Genomic DNA, 14,651 nt, shown 5'->3' on the forward strand with positions numbered 1-14,651 from the left:
TTTTTGTATGCTTTTATATATTTTTTAATAGTTAAAAATAAAAAAATAGGTTATTTGGCAGGCTTAGCCCGCCAACCCGCCAACCCGCCAGCCCGCCGTTAGGCGGAGCGGACTAGAATTCTGGAACCGCCTCACTAAGTGGGGCGGGCTTCCCCGCTTGCCACCCCTACCCTATCCTACCCGCGGACAAATTCGTATCCTAATTACAGCAGATAGGATAGACAATTCTACCCGAACAAATTGATTGAGTACCCACGGATAGGGTATATATTGCCAGCTCCAGTGGCAGGCCCCCATTCAAACTATTTCTAGCTTCTTCCTCCGTCGCACGAGCTGCTTCTTCTCTCCGTGGCTGTTACTTCTGCTTCTTCCGTCGCTGCCGCCGCCGCCACTTGCGTCGCACAATCTCTCTGTCATCCCTGGCATCGCACGAGATCCCTCCACGGCCGCTCTCGTCGCGTCTACTCCCATTGTTGCAGAGCTCTCTCTGACGCCGCTCTCATTGCATCTGCTCCCTCTGGCGCCTCTTCCGTCTAATCTCAACTCGCTCTCTCAATTCTTTCCGTAACCACCTCAAATTTCAGGTTTATATATCCTGATTTTGTGATTCTGTTCTTCATGATAAACCTTAGGGCTCAATTTTTCTGTGCCAGTTTTAGGATTATCATACTCTGTTTTTGTGCTTCATTTGAATCTGCGGGTTTACTCTATTTTGATGAATTTTTTTCTGCAATAAGAAGCTTTTTTTGACCTAAAATTCATGGTAGGCCATTGTTTTCGACCGAAGGCTCTTTCACTTATTATCATTTGCTTGGACGAACGTTGAATCTGTTCTGTTCTGCTCTGTTCAAGTAATTTGTAATTCAATTAAATATTGTTTTGTTAGGCACTAAAAACCAGCAACTATGGTTCTGAACCTATGCTTTAAAATTGTGGAATTTCTATAAGCACTGGCTTTACTCAAGTGGATGGTTGTGTTCTGCCTTCGCCAAGGGTATTTAATATTTCTTTTTGTCATTGTGCTCTTGAAACTTGTTTATTGTGTGTTGCCTTGTTGTTCTATTTGAACTTGGTGACCTGAGGTTTTCTTAGTTATGACTTGGAAGGTCACTTGTTCGAGAAATGATTTTTCTCATTTAGCAAATGCTCTAGTAACTTGTTTTTTCTTGACTCCCACATGAAACTAAATGAAAGTCCTTTTTAAAAATCCTTTGTTTGGAATATGGATTTACATGGAAAAATTATCTTTTTGCTACTGTCATATCTAAATGTTAGGCTGCCTCTGATGAATTATAAATTATTTTTAAGTTCCCTTTGCTGTTTGTGGCGTGTTGGTATTATTTTTTGTTTCTTTTTTTTTTTACCTACCTAAGCAAATGATGTTAACTTCTTGCTGGTAGTTATTCTTGTTTGAGGTTACTTGCTTGTTAGATTTAGAGACAAATTCTCACAGACAACTATCTATGTAAACTTCATGTACGTTTGTGTTTGATTTTTATGTTACAGAAGAGGCAATTCGAAGATCTACTGCACAAGGGCAGGATGATATTCAAGCTTTGAGGTTTGTTACCTTATTTATATATATAAAGGATTCTGTTATACTTGCTGTATTTGTTACCTTATTTCTGGTTTTGGAACCTTTTAAGTTGTAACTCCATATTTATAATTTTGTCCTGTGAAGTGTTAGCTCGTAGAGAAGTAGTAATTAGCGTATGTATCAGATTCACAACTGTGGCGCTAACATTGCACTCTATCTGTTTGTATAAATGTCTCACCCAATAACTGAAATTTTTTTGCAGCAAAACCGTGTTATTTTTATTCTTGTAACAATTACAGCTTTAGATACATGGAAATCAAGTCATTTGAGGAACCTTATTCCACCAACGATGAGGTCTACTTGCAAAATGCAAGTGATTAAGATGATAATGACAGTACCTTTTCTTCCAGTTCCACCACCAAGTTACAGTTCAGGTCTTTTCTTCCTTGATATGTAGTATATACTTGTGAGAGTACTCAAGTGAATTCTTTGAGTAAAAAAAGCATTTGATCTTAATGGTAAAGAGTTGAGTCCTCATAGAACTACCGGAAGCCAGATGCAGATAATTAATACCAGAAAGGAAAAAATTGATATTATCAATGAGGGCAAGAAGTATGGGAACCTGCAATAGGAACAGAAACAATGTGAAAAAAGAAGTTAAAAGAAAATGGATTTCTAGATCAAATTATATAAAAGTAATTAAAGAGCAGTGAGGAAAAATTCACTTACTTATCCCAAATTGAGTTTTTTGGAAATACATTGGGGTATTTTACTACTGGCTGCAATACAAATTAAATTGTTTAGATATATATACATAACATATAGAATAAGTAAAAAAAAATTAGACCTACAAAATATGACATTTATTCTCTCTCTCTCTCTCCACATTTACTCACACATATATAATACCTAAAATTATGATCATAATACCAATATTTCAGGAGAAAAAAAAAACCTTAAACAAGTTCTACCCCATTAATATGTGAAGAAAAGAGAATAACATTTACCTTCAAATTTAGTGGAATTTTATTCTTTGGAAACTTTTTGTTTCTTTAATTTGAAATTAAATGTGGTTAATTAATTTTTAAGTTTAAAATAAATTTCCCTTTACTTACATTTGGTCATTTAGATCAAATGTTAATAACTCGTTCGTAAAAACAAGTTATGGTCATGTGAAAATTAAAGAAATCTAAGGCAACCACAAATGTCACAAGTAATTCTTTTATTCTTATTTAGGAAAATTATAAATTATAGTATTTTACTAAATCTTGACTAAAAAAGAAAATAGTTACATGTTTCTATCATTTAATTTATTTAATACATCATGTGCTAATACTAACGGTATTTTTTTACAAGAGATGTTGATGTCCTCCACCTCATAAAAATTGGAATACTTGTAAGTCTATTTCATGTACATTGGTATCTAATCTTTTCAGCACCCTAAATTTGTGAGACTTATATTTATGTTTGATTGTTTCTATCAGTTTGTTGCAGCCACCCAACCCATCAATGCTTTGGCATTTGTATTTTTGCAGACTATAATCTATCTCCTTACGTGAGGTATTTCGTTATGCCCTCTTTGTGTTTGATTAAAATACAACATTCTTTTTCCATTTTGTTCTTACATTCATCTGCTTCATTTTGCAGATGGTTATTACAACCCTGGGTGATCTGCATGGGCTCTATCCGGGGATCATTATTGCAAAATAAGGTTTTGAGGATTAAGGATAAGTCTACTGATCAGGTTCAAACATCCCTTTGAGAAAATTTTGTACAAGTTGTATGTATTGCTAAATAATAAGTAGTGCCAACCCCACTTTGTCTGGAAGAAATTGAAGAGATAGATAAATGCCTAACTCGTACCTTAATCATGTTGGTGTTTGTTAATTAGTTAATTATTAGACATATATGGAAAAATGCTAAGTAAAAAGACCTCAGCAAGAAAAACCATTTTGAAACATCGTCTGAATATAAAGAAGAAAAAAAACTACTCCTCCTTCCATGTATCATAATGTTAGACAAGAGGACTGCTCTAACTTACAGTGATTCTAAAAACGAAAATGGTTGTTCATAATATTTAACTTTGAGATGTTTCCACTAGCATACACGGGAACAAGTAGAAAGTTCTGAGGTGTTTCGAATATTTTATTCCATTTCAAAATTATATTCCTTGATATGGTTAAGGGTTATGGTTATGTATCTTATGTAGTATTGATTTGACTAATTATTTTCCTAAGTATATTTATATGGAGGATTTCAGGTATATAACACTTGGATGGGTTTACCTGGTCACTGTTGGGCATCATAATTGTCCTGTTTTTGTGCTGAATTATTTGGTGAGTGTCATTGCTAATTGGCTGAGATGTCATGGTGTCTCTTTCTGATTGTGCATTTTGGATGAGATGGCGTCTTCACAAAATGTCGAGTTGGAGGCAGCCAACTTTCTGCACAAACTTACTCAGGATTCTAAAGATGAGCCAGCTAAGCTGGCTACTAAACTCCATGTTGTATGCCTATTTCTATTCCTTGAATGAAATTTATGTTTGTTCTTTAATCTATTTGTATAAGACTCGCCATTCTTGCAATTAATTTGATGAGTGTTTCAGATATTACAACATATGAAATCCAGCGGGAAGGAACATTCAATGCCATATCAAGTGATATCAAGGTAAAATACCTGCCACTCAAACGTAGCACTCAAAACATGTGCAAATACAGATTTTTTTTCTTTAGCTTTGTTTTTCAAAACTAGGCCATGGTACCTCTTTACAGTTGCTGTAGTTAGATAGGAATCATGGGATAGTAAAACTTAAAAAATCTAAGTTCATTTACCACTTTGATTTGTATATTAATTAGTAAAACTGTTATATTATTATATTTTTCCCCCAGGGCTAAATTTATATCTGCAGAAGAAAGAGTTGGTGTCACTTTTGATGATTTTCCTGGCCAGGAATATATAAAGAGGGAATTGTGAGAGATTGTACAAATTTTAAAGAATGATGAGGAGTTTCAAGACAAAGGAATTTATTGTCCAAAAGGTGTGCTTCTCGATGGACCTCCAGGAACTGGTAAAACTCTACTGGCTAAAGCCATCGCTGGGGAAGCAGGGTTGCCTTTTTTTGCGGCAAATGGCACAGATTTTGTAGAGGTGATGCCTGTTCTCCAAAGATATTCACCCGCATTGAATAGAAAGTAGCAAGTAGAACTTTGGAATATAATTTCTATTCAACTTTCAAATTTAAAAATAATTTAATTCTTTAGGAGAATGAGGATGTAGATAAAATTTAAATTAAGCACTCATTTGATTTTCCTAAGATACAGGCATATCAGTTTTGATCTAAATGTGCGTGCAGGTCTGACATTGATCAGAGTGTGCCGGTTGTGATCGTACCTAGATCATATGCTCTACTCTGTAAATGAATGAAACTTATACCCATGAAGTGTGGAATATTGAATGCATAAAAATTGTCTTCATCTTTAAAGTTAAAAATTTTTTATTTGTTCTTCTCCCAGATGTTTGTAGGGGTTGCTGCATCACGTGTTAAGGATCTTTTTCTTCTGCCTTCGTCCGTATTTATTTATAAGAGGTGGATTTCCATCCCCTTAGGAACTTGATAGATCTTCATTTTTATTCCCATGACTGATAATCTCTACAAATATCCATTTTAATAGGGGTATGCTTTTAATTGGCTTCCAGGTTACAATGATGTTATTTGATACTTTAAACTTAAATTTCAGGTGCTTGTGATAGGTGCTACAAATAGATTAGACATTCTTGATCCCGCTTTGTTGAGGAAGGGTCGTTTTGACAAGATCATTCGAGTTGGTTTGCCATTTTGAAGGTGATTTCCTCCTCCGACAATTTATGCATAATGAACCTTGCTTAAAGAAGTATTTCATTGTCTGTATCCATCTTTTTTCGTGTATAAACTAGGTGCATGCTAGGAATAAATTCTTTAATTATCGACGAAAAATCCGGCGAAAAATCTGTCTTTAATTACCAACGAAAAATCCATCGAAAAATTTGTCTCTAATTACCGACGAAAAATCCGTCGGAAAATCTATCTCTAGTTATAGACGAAAAATCCGTCGGAAAGTTTGACGCTAGGGGAAATGGAGGGGAAAATTTACAGAGAAAAAATCTGTCGGTAACTGGTAAAAATCAATCTGTCGGTAAATAATTTCCGACGAGGCTTTTACAGAGGGACAAAATCTGTCGGTAATTTCGTCAGTAATTAAAAATCCATCTGTAATATAGACCAAATCTGTCTGTATTAAGCAATTTTCTAGTTGTGTAAAGTTAATTCTTTTATGATTATGTTAATGTATAGCACTATAAAAAAAATGGTTAAGTATGATTTTGTCCCTAAGATAGGGGTTGAAAATTTTTTTCGTCCCCAACCTTGTTTTGCTTACAAAATTGTCCCTAATGTTTAACTTAGTTTTAAAATTGTCTTTCGGACCAAAATACCCTTCTCCTTCTTCCCCAAAATCAACCAGAAGCAGAAACAGAAATAGAAGCAACAACAATAAAATAATGTAATAAACATTAAAAAAATGGATAATAGATCAACAAATCTGTATAATGAAACAATGTAATTAACCAGAAGTAGAAGCAGAAGAACAGTAACAACAACAATGAAACAATGTAATCAACCAGAAGCAGAAGTAGAAGCAACCAGAAGCAACAATATAAAGAATCATAATAAGAAATCAACAATATAATAAAAGTAGCAGAAGCAAAATGGAATTAGAATCAACAACATAATAAACAGAAATAGAAGAATAACAACAGCGGCGAGGAGGACGAGGAGCAGCGGCAACCGGTGAGGAGGATGAGGAGCAGCGGTGACCGGCGAGGAGGAGAAGCAAAAATGGCGAGTGGCGCACGACCCGGCGAGGAGGAGAAGCAAAAATGGTGAGTGGCGCGCAACGTCCACCTTCGCAGATCTGCTGGCATCGACGTTGAGGAGTAGCGGCGAGGACCAAACGACGAGGAGCAGCGGCGAGATCCAGCGGCGAGGAGCGAACGACGAGGAGCAGCAGCAGCAGATTCCCTTCCCCTCCCCTTCCCCACCTTCCCTTCCCTCTCTTCTTCCCTGAAACCCCCTAGCGTGACTCCCTTCCCCAGCACTTTAACTCGTTTTCTTTGTTTTTTTTATTTTTTTAATTAGGGGTACTTTGGTAATAAAAATTAAAATTTTAGTAAAAAGGACGATTTTAAAACTAAGTTAAACTTTACGGACGATTTTGTAAGTAAAAAAAAGTTGGGACGGAAAAAATTTTCAGTTGTTGTTTTAGGGACAAAAATTATACTTAACCGTAAAAGAAACTAATTAGATTTCATTTGTTTTCAATGAGGTGAACCAGTTTTTAGGCCTAATCATAGTTAGAGTTGAGGAAGGTAAAAAAATACTAATAATATAAATACTATTTAATTTTAATACTCAATAATAAAAAAATAAAAATTAAAACTAATATTGTTCCATACAAAATAATAAAACATATTATACTCAAAATATATTCAATCGGTATTTGTTATCATAATTTATCGATTACGTTATGACAAATATGGTTATTAAAAAAATTAAAATTAACTTACACACTATTATAATGTCTTTTTTTTTCAAAAAGTCCAAAAAATATCTGTAGATACTCGAAAAAATTTGCGTTTTCTAAAGAGAAAATAAATCAGAGACTTGCAAAGATGGAGAGGGGACAGGGGCATTTCTTTTAACGGGAGTGAGGGATGGGAAAGGAGCCCGCCATGCTCTTTCTGAGTATCCATGACCATACTTAATTAGCAACAAAGATCTAATCTAAAGCCAATTTGAAAGGGGATACGTGGACTTCATCTAAGTCGAATTTGGGATCCTAACAATGAGCTTAGATTGATCTTGCTTTCTTTTGAGTCAATGTTATAACAAATATTATATATACAATAGTTTGATATATTTACAAGATAATTTTTTATTGAAATTAAGAAAATTTTATAAGTATTTTTTTTCTTTTAGTTTTTAAATATTATTTTATAAGTATTTTTTTCTTAGTTTTTAAATATTATTTACTAATATAACGAAAAAGTAAAAATAACCATAATCACTCACATAATTAAAAGGGTAAAACACACAATTAAACCAAACCCAACTTAATATTACACAATTCACCCAAATGAAAAAATATTACATAGATCTCCCCATTCACTTCTTTATGTAAATCGAATGAGCTAGACTAGATTTAGCTTTTTATGTAAATCTAATCAGTCTGTTTTGATTTATGCATGTATGCATGTTGTCCTAGTAAATTTAATCACCCTGTTTCGATTTATGCCCTGTCCTAGTAAATCTAAATAGGGTGATTAGAACAAACACATTTAAATTAGTATTAAAAAAAATAGCATTTCAAGAGAATAAAAAATCATAAAAAATTAAAAATTTTGATAAATTTTATTTGAACATATATAATTAAAAATTCAAATGTGTTGGTTTCTAGAAATATAATGAGCTGGTTTTAAATAGACAACTTTAAATCACTACTTTTACGTAAATTCATCTATTTTTCTAAAAACTAGTGATTTTTTACGTGTACGCTAGTAATTTAAAATTAACCGTCTATCTCTATTGTTATATGAAACCATCTATTTTAAAAAGTTCAGTAGAAATAAACATGAAAAAGTTATTAATTTAAAACTTAAAATATAGATGAGATATAAAAAAAATTAGCCTAATTTTATTGATATAATAGTATTTTAATTATTTTTCTCAAATTACATATTGTAAATCTAATCATCCTATTTCGATCCATGCATAAATCGAAACATGCTGATTAGATTTACATAAAGCTAAATCTAGTCTATCTCATTCGATTTACATAGAGAAGTAAATATGGAGATCTATGTAACGTTTTTTCATTTGGGTGAATTGTGTAATATTGAGTTGGGTTTGGTTTAATTGTGTGTTTTACCCTAATTAAAATAGATAATTCTAAATATACATGACACTACATGTATAAAAAATTAGTATATATGATAAATATTTTTTATTTTTTGTACCGACTCTTTATATGATTTATTGCATAATTTTTTCTTAATATTTAATAAATTTACGATACAAGATATTATTTATTTTATTTAATACAAAAAATAAGTAATTTAAGTCATCATCTAGGATAATAAGTATAATAGTACAAATATTTACTTACTTATTAGTATTGAAAAAATATATAAATAGTATAAATTAATAGTTTTTAGTAGAAAAAAAGTAATAAGTTTTTGGGTAAGAAAAAAAATAATTTTAAATTTTATCTCACTAATCATAATTAATTTTAAGATAAAAAATTACTGTATATATCATATTATAGGATAGTGTGGTCATTTGATATTTTTTAATGGCAAATATTGTCGAATAAAATATTGTAAGAATTAAAAGAAAATGTATTTACTAATTTAGAAAATACTAATTTATTTTTCAATAAAATGAATTATTTTATTGAATAACAAAAGTTGTTATTGATTTTTCTTCACATTAATTAATACTCAACGGTGATGTTCTAGTAATATTACAAAAAAATATTAATCAATATAATAGCTTTTGTAACGATACAAGTTTATAAGTTTGAAAACTTAAAAATCATGTTATAAAATATGATTGTTTTGACTTCAAAAATGAATACGATATCAATAAATAAAATTATCCCAAGTAAATTTTAATAAAGGTAAATCTTCATAAGTATTGCTAGCAATGAAAAATTGTTTTGCTTAAAGACAAATATTGTTTTTTTAATGGATTTTCTAATTGCGCAGGTCTATGACTAATCCACCATATATTAATATTTTATTTATTAAGGATCTACCATTGGCAAATGAATTGCTACACACAAGATAGAATTCGAACCACAAATACTTACTTAAGTAAATAAATGAGAGGATGGCTCAACTAATTTAAATTGATTAAAAATACTAATTATTTTTAATATTTTAAATTATAAAGTATTTATAGTAATAATTATTATATATTTTTTGTTTAAATTTTTAACAAAAAATTTTATATACTTTTATGCATTATCCTGTGTTTTCTACGAAAATATACAATAGTTAATTAATTAATTGTGAGAATAAATAAGTTCAAAAGAAAAGAAAAAAAAAAGAAAAAGGCCTTCCGGTAATTAAATAAATGCATAAGTCAATTAGTCAATTGACCTACAAAAGAAAAAAAAAATTGAAAGGATTAAAAAATTATAAATGTAATTATTAAATTTCTAAACACAGTGCACTAAGGCTAAAACACCGCCCCTGACAATCTATATAAGAATGCGAAACTCTTCTCAAGTTCACTCCTCAATTGCACTTCTTGGCTCTTGTTCCTCTTAAATTTGGTTTTCTGTGGTACTATTGTTCTTTATTTTCTCTTCTTCTTTCCCAATTGCTGGGTTCTTTCTTTCTCTGCTATAACTTTGAATAATGGGAACGGAGTAATGGGATCAAGGCTCTACTGTGGGTGAATTTCAGAGGCTCGGTTCAACAAAATTTCTACGGGAGGGGAATTGTTGGTGCTTTTGCAAAATCTGATTGATTAGGGTTTTAAAGAATGTATGAATCAACAACGGTGAGTGAGGAAACTTTATTATCTGCACGTTTCGGTAATGGGGATGATTCCCCCCTTTTTGTTGTTGGTTCTCTTTATAAAGATGCCCCCCTCCTTTCTCTTTCCCCTCCCCCGAAAATCTTTTGCATTTTGGTGCTTAACGTCGGAATCCATTGTAAAGATGGCTTTTTTTGTGCAAGAAAAGAAAAAGGATTTGCTTTTTTATTATGTTGTTACTTCTTGGTTATCGTGGGAATGAATTGGTTTTGGACAAGTTAGTTTTTCTGTGATTGAATTTCAGACAATTGATTTTACCATTTGATAGTTCTGGGATGCACTGTTTTCTCTCTTCTGGACTTTGAGTTTATTTCAAATCTACCTTGCATAATGAGCCTTTTGGAAAAAGGATTTGTAGCAGAATGATATACGATTGACTTTTACAGCATGACAAACTTAGTTGCAGAATTTTTTCAATTCTTTTGCGATGATTTTTTTTACTATGTGGATCATATAACATGTTGTCCCTTGAAAAGTTGTGTAATGATTTGTTGATGATAAAATTGTGTGATAATGTCCATGATGCTTCTGATCCTAGAAAACTGAAATGTGTGGAAGGGTAATATAGTTGGTTTTTTCTGTCCAATTATATTGAAACGTAACCATATATGTGGCCCTAAGAATTGTGATGGAGGATTTTAGTCCTTATGACCCGATAGAATCATTTTGACGAAGGATTTTAGTCCTTATGACGTGATAGAATTGGATAAGATGATACGCGTGGCCCTACGAAATTGAATTGTGGCAAAGTATCTTAGTCCCTATGACTCAAGAAAATCGGATACAATAATTTGTGGTCCTATGAAATTGAATTGTGATGAAGGATCATAGTCCCTATGGCCCGAAAAACCCAGATATAATGATGTGTGGCCCTATGAAATTGAATTGTGGCAAAGGATCTTAGTGGCTATGACCCGACCCGAAAATATCGGATACAATGATGTGTTGCCCACTGGCCCTATGAAGTTGAATTGTGGTGAAGGATCTTAGTCCCTATGACCTGAGTATATTGGATATGATGATATGATTGACCCTTATGTTGCAAAATGATATTATTTGGCTTTTTTTGACCCATGAATATTGAAGTTTGATAGTAAACCCTATGACCTTAAAATTTGGCGAAGGGTTTCTGGCTCCAAATGTGGTGAAGGATCTCTTGTGTCCAAAATACTGTTTTTTTTCTCTCTGATGTTTCTTGTTGATGCTTTGAAATTTATCAGAAAGAGTGAACAGTAAAATCTGATTTTTCTTACCGCAAGTAGCTTTGTACAAGCTGCTCAAGCGTTGAAAGAAGAGATAATTATTTTGTCGAAAATGTTAGGCAAACAGAAAATAATTGAGTGACTGAATTCATTGTCAATTTGTGTTTTACAAAATTGTGTGCAAATCGTTGCTCTTATGGAATATATTCATGTCCAAAAAAGAAAAAGATTTTCTTTCGATTATTGGTGTTATTTTTTTATTATCTTGGGGATGAGTTAGTTTTGGAAAGGTTGGTTTTTCTTCATTTCCCCAACTATTTTTCTGTTATTAAGGACAGTTGAGTTTTGCCATTTGATAGTTCTAGGGATGGACTGTTTTCTCTGTTATTTTTATGATTTGGATGCGACTCTAGACTTTGAATTTATTTTAATTCTACCTTGCACAATGTATGTTTGAGCGTTTGTGAAATGCATTTGTTGCAGAATGATATAGGACTAACTTTTACATCATGACAAACTTAGTTGCAGAGTTGTTTCAATTCTTTTGAGACGATTTTTATTACTATATGGATCAAATAAGATGTCCCTCGAAAAAGTTGTGTAATGATTTGTTGATGGTAAAATTGTGTGATAATGTTGATGATGCTTATGATCCTAGAAAAATGAAATGTGTGGAAGGGTAATTTAGTTGGCTTTTTCTGTCCAATCACATTGAAAAGTAATGACATATGTGACCCTATGATGAAGGATCTTAGTCCTTATGACCGGATAAAATTGGAATGATGATATATGTGACCCTGCGAGATTGGATTGTGACAAAGGATCTTAGTTCATACATGATTATATATGTGGCCTTATGAAGTTGAATTGTGATGAAGGATCTTAGTCCTTATGACCCGATAAAATCCGATACAATGAGATGTGGCCCTACGAAATGAAATTGTGATTAAGGGTCCCTATGACCCCAAAAAAATCGGATATGATGAAGTTTGATGGTATATGTTATTTGGCTTGTTTGACCCATGAACAGTGAAGTTTGATGGTTTAATTGACCTTATGACGTTGAAATATGGTGAAAGATCGTTTGGCCCCAATGTGGTTGAAATGCGGTGAGGGATCTCTTGGCTCTAAAATAGAGTTTTCTTTCTCTGATGTGTTCTTGTTCATGTTTTGAAATTTATTAGAATATTGAACCGTGAAATCTGGCTTTTCTCACTACAAGTAAGTTTGCATATATAAGCTGCTCAAGAATTGAAAGATGTTATATATAAACAGAAAATAATTGAGTGATTGAATTCATTATCAATTTGTGATAGAATTTTACAGCATGGCAACTTAGTTGCAGAGTCATTTCAATTCTTTTGTGATGTTTTTTCTGTTCACTAACTAGTACATCAAATTAAAATTTTGTCCGTTGAAAATAATTGTGCAATGATTTGTTTTGATGGTAAAATTGTGGGATCATGTTTGTTATTCTTGTGAGCCTAGAAAAATGAAATGTGTGGAAGAGTAATATGTTTGTCCTATATGACTGCAAAATAAAATTGTAGCGATGTATGATATATCTGGCTTTTTCTATCCAACAATATTGAGATGTAATAATATATGTGGCCTTGTGAAATTGAATTGTGATGAAGGATATTAGTCCCTATGAGTCTATAAAATTGGATATGATGCTATGCTTGACACTTACCTTGTGAAATGATGTCATGTGTTATTTTTTACTCTAGAATATTGAAGTTTGATGGTATAGTTGATGATATGAAGTTGAAATGGTGAGGGATCTCCGGGTTCCACAATAGAGTTTTCTTTCTCTATTAGCACAATATGAAATTTATCAAATCTGGTTTTTCTCATGCTTGAAATTTATTCGCACTGGAATCTGGTTTTTCTCAGGCAATATAGGCTGTTACTTGCTTCGAGAATTGAAAGATGTCATAGATATGTGTGATTGAATTCATTGTCAATTTGTGTTACACAAAAAAAAAGTATAAAACACGTACTCTTTGAATTTGTCATTATAATTCTCTATACTAATCTATTATAACATGTATGCTAATCTATGTTAATCAGTCTCATTTTGAGATTCTTCATCAATCTCAACTCAAGGGAGATGCGAGTTGGTGGAATACATGTTCACTGCAAGGAATTGTGAGACCTCCTATGGGATGATCATATCCACCTCCCATGAGATGATCATATCCAAACTCTTCCTCAACTTCACTCGAACTCTTAGAATGAAGCTTGGTTCAAATATGAAATGGGAATCACATAACGCTTTTGATTATCTACGACATACACTGCAAGATAACCCTTTGGGACTTGTACGGATTTTGAAATTGCTTGCTTAGCTGAGAATGATGCCTTTCCCCATTTTTCTTGTGTATGTAGGGAATGGAAAGAGAAAGGGAAATTGAGAAATTAATTCTCACCTTTATGGCTTTACAAACACACAGTTGTTCTGAACGAGAAATTGAGAATTGAAACCCTAACTAGAAAGAGTGACTGGCTGGTAGCTAGCTAGTTTCTTTCCCACAGGTAGTGGCGACAGGTCTCATTTAGACTCAGGTCCTACACACCACTCGGCGTGATGCCGTGAATTTAGGGGTAAAAGGAAAATCTTGGAGCACTTGCCGTAATCCCAAAAGCAAAGCAAAAATGGAGGGGCAGCAATGATGGAGGCTCAGGTTCTCCTTCAGGAACGCAACCATAGTGGTGTGCTTCATTAACGTAATCACTGCACTCTTCTTGCTCCATGGATTCCTCACTTCTTCCTACACCTGCAACAAACTTTCCTCACTTAATTCCAACCCAGGCTAGTTTTTCTTTCTTAAATTCGGTTGTCTTGTGGAATATTGTAGTGTTTTGAATTCGATTGGATCGGATCGTAGTTATTGCTTAATTTTGTGGAATATTGCATAGATTTAATTTCTTGACCCAATGGATATTGCATAATTTCCATATTCTTATGAATTTGACATTTTCTTCTAAATAGTTACGGATATTTTTTTCTTTTTCTTTTTTAATTTGATTTTTTTTTCCGATTTTGGGCTCTCTACTTTTATCTTAATTCTTAAATGATTTGAGAATTTTATATTTGGTGTTTATAACTCGGTTGATTGACGAATGGTCCAATGGTAAATTTGGAATACGAACTTTATTGGAAAAGTGTTGCCGTTCTATTATTTGGTTGCTGTCCGCGATATGATGTGAGTTTTGATCAATAATTCATCTCAATTGATAATATTTGAATATTCAAAATAAGAACAAGAT

At 32.6% G+C, this 14,651-nt stretch overlaps 2 long non-coding RNA genes across 6 annotated transcripts in view; both read left to right on the top strand.

The window, feature by feature from the left end:
* The window catches only part of LOC110275224 (uncharacterized), a 17,106-nt gene extending 2,799 nt beyond the window's left edge, over positions 1 to 14,307 (top strand). Inside the window, exons 5-9 of one of the 5 annotated variants that reach the window (XR_008002406.1) lie at positions 4,144 to 4,205; positions 4,427 to 4,685; positions 5,051 to 5,124; positions 5,276 to 5,379; positions 13,452 to 14,305. This is a non-coding gene — a long non-coding RNA (uncharacterized LOC110275224). The other 4 variants (XR_008002409.1, XR_008002405.1, XR_008002408.1 and 1 more) reach the window with 4 other exon arrangements.
* Positions 2,886 to 3,517, top strand: LOC127741409 (uncharacterized). Its single transcript, XR_008002410.1, has 3 exons — positions 2,886 to 2,933; positions 3,022 to 3,097; positions 3,185 to 3,517. It is a non-coding gene; the product is annotated as an uncharacterized LOC127741409 (long non-coding RNA).
* Positions 14,308 to 14,651: the final 344 nt, after the last annotated feature.

The sequence above is a fragment of the Arachis duranensis genome, chromosome 9 (assembly GCF_000817695.3).
Source record: "Arachis duranensis cultivar V14167 chromosome 9, aradu.V14167.gnm2.J7QH, whole genome shotgun sequence".
Taxonomy (NCBI): Eukaryota; Viridiplantae; Streptophyta; class Magnoliopsida; order Fabales; family Fabaceae; genus Arachis; species Arachis duranensis.